This window comes from Sapajus apella, unplaced genomic scaffold, assembly GCF_009761245.1.
Source record: "Sapajus apella isolate SASKATOON/1434 unplaced genomic scaffold, GSC_monkey_1.0 scaffold37, whole genome shotgun sequence".
Taxonomy (NCBI): domain Eukaryota; kingdom Metazoa; phylum Chordata; class Mammalia; order Primates; family Cebidae; genus Sapajus; species Sapajus apella.
Genome location: NW_022436977.1, coordinates 21,937,865 through 21,944,027, shown reverse-complemented (window position 1 = coordinate 21,944,027; position 6,163 = coordinate 21,937,865). Strand labels below are relative to the sequence as shown.

General features: G+C 40.8%; 1 pseudogene; it reads right to left on the bottom strand.

Annotated features, from left to right (window-relative positions):
* Window positions 1-4,007: 4,007 nt before the first annotated feature.
* LOC116564227 lies at window positions 4,008-6,163 on the bottom strand (annotated as a pseudogene).

Sequence of the window (6,163 nt, the reverse complement as noted above, 5' to 3'; positions counted from 1 at the left end):
ATGTGGCTAACATTAAAAAGACGAACAGCTTCCAGTGTTTGTAAGGATGTGGAGCAACCAGAGCTCTCATACGTTGTTGGTGGGAATGTAAATGGTACACTGATGTTGAAAAAAGATCTGGGAATTTCTTTCAAACTAAACATATATCTATCCTACAAATCAGCAATTTGACTTTAATATACTTACCCAAAAGAAATGAAAACATATTTTCAACTCAAGAATGTTCAAAGTTTCATGTATAACATCCCAAAATAGGAAATAGCTCAGGTCAGAAAGGACAATAGACTACAAACTGTACTATGTTCATAGGTGGAATATTACTCAACACCAAAAAGGAACTAATACACAAAACAATATGGATGAATCCCCAAAACAATATACTGAATAAACCTTACCAAAGCATCTTATTATATGATTCTATTTATATGAAGAAGTCCTATGGAAAAGAGAACATACGGGATGATTCCAGTTACATAAAACTCCAGCACAAGACACACTAATCTATGGCAGATAAAAATTAGAACAATGGTTGCCTCTGAGAAGACAGGGTGTGGGATTAACTGGTAAACGAGTATAGAGAGTAATGATAATGTTCTATATCTTAATACAGTTTTGGGTTACACAGGTGCACGCATTTGTCAAAACTCTTTGAATAAACTCAAGTACATTTTATATATGATAAAGGTGACATCTCAGATAGTTGGGACAAAGATGGCCCCTCCTAGAAATAGTGTGAATGTACACTTAAGATTTTGCATTTCGATGGGAGAGAGATCCAAGATGGCTGATCACTAGCAGCTCGGGATTGTAGCTCCCACTGAAAGCGCAGAGAACGAGAGGACGCCACACTTTCAGATCAATTTTTGCTGCTCACGCACTAGGTGATTCCCAGCAGAGGAGCCCCACGGGTTGCCAGTGTGACTGTTGTGGCCGGCGAGGCCGTTTTGCCGCTGCCTTGGTGCAGCGGTTCTTGGTGCAGAGTAAAAGCACCATTAATCTTAGCACCGCTGTTTTGGCCGGCGCAGTGGGTTGCTCAGATTTTAGCGCCGGGAATCAACAAGTTGGACGTCCATTCAGAAACCCAACTATAAAAACGGTAATTATAAAGACCACAGATGGATAAATCTATAACGAAGGGAAGAAACCAGCCTAAAAAGGCTCAGAATACCCAAAATCAGAACGCCTCTCCCTCTACAGGGGATCACAGTTCCTCATCAGCAACAGAACAAGGCCTGATACAGAAAGACTGTGTTCCATTATCAGAAACAGGCTTTAAAAAGTGGATGATAAGAAACTTCTGGGAACTAAAATAACTTGTTCTAACCCAATGCAAAGAAACTAAGAACTCTGAAGAAAGGCTTGACGAAATGTTAACAATACACAATTTAGAGAGGAATATAAGTGAATTAATGGAGCTGAAAAACACAAGAACTTCGCGAAGTATGCACAAGTTTTAACAGCCAAATTGATCAAGCAGAAGAAAGGATATCAGAGATCGAAGACCAACTTAATGAAATAAAATGTGAAGACAAGATTAGAGAAAAAAGGATAAAAGAAACGAGCAAAGTCTCCAAGAAATATGGGACTATGTGAAAAGACCTAATCTACGTTTGATAGGTATACCTGAATGTGATGAAGAGAATCAATCCAAGCTGGAAAATACTCTTCAGGATATTATTCAGGAAAACTTTCCCAACCTAGCAAGGCAGGACAATATTCAACTCCAGGTAATACAGAGAACACCACAAAGATATTCCTCAAGAAGACCAACCTCAAGGCACATAATCGCCAGATTCACCAGGGTTGAAATGAAGGAGAAAATACTGAGGGCAGCCAGAGAGAAAGGTCAGGTTACCCATAAAGGGAAGCCCATCAGACTCACAGCAGATCTCTCAGCAGAAACCCTACAAGACAGAAGAGAGTGGGGGCCAATATTCAACATTCTTAAAGAAAAGAACTTTCAACCCAGAATTTTACATCCAGCCAAACTAAGTTTCATAAGCGAAGGAAAAATAAAATCTTTTGTGAACAAGCAAGCACTCAGAGATTTCATCACCACCAGGCCTGCTTTACAAGAGCTTCTGAAAAAACCACTACAAATAGGAACAACCAGTATCAGCCTTTCTAAAAAATACCAAAAAATAAAGAACATCAACATAATTAAGAACTTGTATCACCTAATGGGCAAAACAGCCAGCTAACATTAAACGGCAATATCAAACTCACATATATTATTATTAATTCAACTAAATCCCCCAATTCAAAGTTACAGACAGGCAAAAAAAGCCAAGACCCATTGGTATGCTACATCCAGACCCATCTCACATGCCAGGATACACAAAGACTCAAAACAAAGGGATGGAGAAAAATTTACCAACCAAATGGAGAGCAAAAATAATAAATAAATAGAAAGCAGGATTTGCAATTTTTGCTGATAAAATAGACTTTAAAGCAACAAAGATCAAAAGAAGCAAAGAAGAATATTACATAATGATAAAAGGATCAATGTAACAAGAAGAGCTAACGATCCTAAATATATACGCACCCAATAGAGGAATACCCAGATATATAAGACTTATAAAGAGACTTAGACTCCCACACAATAATAGTGGGAGACTTCAACATCAATATCAGACAGATCAATGAGACAGAAAGTTAACATCGATATCCAGGACTTGAACTCAGATCGGGAACAAGTAGACTTAATTAACATTTATAGAACTTTCCACTTTAAATACACAAAATATACACTCTTATCAGTACCACATCACACCTATTTACAGGTTTAAATGAAATATTGGTTGGCTGCTTGTTAGTTATTTTCTTCCCTCATTTTTTTTTTCATGTCTCTATTACTAAACACAATTACAGGCATACCCATTTTTAGACTGCATTCTAGCCCGGGCAATAAAGCAACACCCCCGTTCTCTCTCCTTCTCCCTCTTCCTCATTCTTCCTCTCCTTCATTTTTTCTTTTTTTTTATTCTTTCTCTTTCTTCCTTTCTTTCTTAAAAAAAAAAAATTTTGCATTTCACTGAATTTAAATTTTATATCAAAAGAAAAAACTGGCCAGTCACTGTGCCTTACATGCCATACACTTAACACTGTGAATGTACACTTAAGATTTGTACATTTCATTGAATGTAAACTTTATATCAAAAGAAAAAAATGGCCAGGCACTGTGGCTTACATGCCTTTCCCAGCACTTTGGGAGGTCAAAGCAGGAGCATTGCTTGGCCCAAGAGTTCAAGACCAGCCTGGGCAACACAGTGAGACACTTTCTCTACAAAAATTAAAATAAATTAGCTGGGTAAAGTGGCATGCACCTATAGTTCCAGCCACTTGGGAGGTGGGAGGATTGCTTGTGCCCGTATGGTTGGGGCTGCAGTGAGCTGTGACTGCACCTCCTATCCCCTAGAAGGAACCAATCCTACTAATACCTTGATTTCAGACTCTGGTCTCCAGAATGGTAAATTTCCACTATTTTAAGCTGCCTTGCTTTTGATAATTTATTATGGTAGCCCTAGGAAGCTAATACCATATATCCACACTCATTTGTGTGTCTGTGTAACTCTGCAATTTTGTCACATGGGTAATTATGCCATCACAAGACACCTTGTTTTACCCCTCTCTCCCTATCTCTAACCCCTGCAACCACAAATCTACTAATCTACTTACTGATCTATACATATGTGTTTCATGGCTGTTTTGTAAGTGGAAGAAAAAGAAAAAGAAAAAAGCATATATCTGTCCAAGGCCTTTATTTCTTATTTTTTGGAGACAAAGTTTTGCTCTTGTTGCCCAGGCTGGAGTACAATGGCTCAGTCTCAGCTCACCACAACTTCTACCTCCTGGGTTCATGCGATTCTCCTGTCTCAGCCTGCTGAGTAGCTGAGGTTGCAGGTATGTGCCACCTTGCCTGGCCAATTTTTGTATTTTAGTAGAGATGGGGTTTCTCCATGTTGGACAGACTGGTCTCAAACTCCTGACTTCGTGATCTACCCGCCTCAGCCTCCCAAAGTGTTGGGATTACAGGAGTGAGCCACCATGCCCGGCCCTATTTTTAATTTTTTTTAGGGTTACACAATAATTTGTTGAGAGACTCCTCTCCCCACCCTTGCAGTCTCTGGGTCACATTTTATGAATGTAAAATTTGCACGCCAGCCCCAGAAAGATGGCTGGGGTCAGAGGCACTGCGTACTGTTCAGTGAGACCCATAATGGGGTTGTAACTGTCTTCCTCATACTCCAAGAACACGGCCAGCAGATCCAGCTCCTCATATAGTCCCTTCACCTGGGCCACCTTCTTGGCTTCCTTCTGCCTGTAATTCTCCTTCAGGATCTGGTACTGTTCTGGAGTGGTCCGTCGCAGACACTGAACCACTAGCCAGCTGCATTTGTTGTCCTGGATGTCAGTGCCAACTTTGCCGGTCACACAGGGGTTCCCAAAGAGGTCAAGGTAATCATCCTGAATCTGAAAGAACTCCTCCATCTCCAGCAAGATCTTCTTGGCATTGGGGTGCTCCTTCTCACCATCAATTCCTGCCATGTACATGGCTGCAGCTATAGGAAGGTAGGAGTAGAAACCTGTTTTGTGCCTGACAATAGATTTGTACCTCTTTTCAGTGAATCTGCCAAGATCTGCATTGCCTTGGGGGTTTGTGATGAGGTCCAGGGTCTGCCCAATCTCAGTCTGATAGGAACTCTGCAGAAAGAGCTCAGTCAGATTCAGGTAATAGAGCTGCTCCTGGCAATAGAGCTTCAGCAGGCGGTAGATACATGCTTGCAGAAGCAGAGCATCATTGATGGCATCCAAACTCACACCCAGCTTCTGATGCCAGCAGATCTGTCCCTGGTGGGTAAGGGATGAATCCATGATGTCATCTGCCACCAGGAAGAAAGCTTACAGCAGTTCCACACACCAGCCACAGTCAGGGCCGCTGGAGACTATCAGCATCCTGTTTCCTCAGCTCCACCAGCTCCTGGGATGCTACTAGCACTGTCAAACCACAGTCATACTTGCCTCCAATGGCACTGTACTCCAGGACCTCCTTGAGCCGGGCGATAGCATCTCCTGTCTCTGGGTACCCTATCTCATCCTCAGTCAGCACCATAACAATCTGGGAGAAGTGCTGTATGAAATCCTGCTTTTCTTGAGCATAAACCTCTGATTTCTGGTGTCCATTCATTCTGAGGGAGGAGCAAAGGGCTTTTTCCTGGATGCGGGTTCCTGCTTGATGCCTTTTTACTTCTGGCTAAAACCACTGATGTAATCAGTGAGCTTGTTTAACTTTCTACCCACTTGCTCTTTTTCTCCTATTTTTTTGTTAGCTGTAATAATTCTACATCATTGGAGCATCCAATTTTTTTTTTTTTTAAGACGGGGTTTCACCATGTTGGTCAGGCTGGTCTTGAACTCCCGACCTCAGGTGATCTGCCTGCCTTGACCTCCAAAGTGCTCTGGATTACAGGCATGAGGTACCACACCCGGCCAAAGCATCCGATTTTTGTCTCTCATCCCCCGATCTGTACAATTAAACATGTGCAACACTCACTCCCAGACCTTCCGCCAAGGCTTCTATAATCATTTATGATTGTCTGAAGCTTGCTCACTGGTAAATATCTTAGGAAAGGCTCATGGGAAAAAATATTATCTGAATATTTGCATGCTCTTTACTAGCTGTGTGGACTTTATACTTGGGACAGTTTGTCTGGATGTGAAAATCCTTTCATTAACGTAAAAATGTTGCTGCCAAGAAGTCTAATGACAATCTTTAAAAGTGATCTGGATTTTTTTCTTGAATGTTCAAATGATTTTGTCTATTTTATTTTTAAAATCCAATAGCTTTACTAGAATATGCCCTAGTGTTGGCTCCTCCAGGTTTTTACAATGTTCTCTTTCAAAATGTATTCAAGTTTTTTTTTTTTTTTTTCCCAAGAAAGGTTTATCTAATTATAGTTTTCCATTTGTGTTCTGTTCCATTGCTTTTTCTTTCCTCAGGGACTCCAGTTAATATATATCAAATCTTCTTTGTTTATCTTTCACTTTATCTTAAGTCCTTTTTTCTCCTTCCCTACTCTGCCTTTTTTTTTTTTTTCTTGAGACAGGGTGTCACTCTGTCACCCAGGCTGGAGAGCAGTGGAGTGACGTCATCTCACTGCAA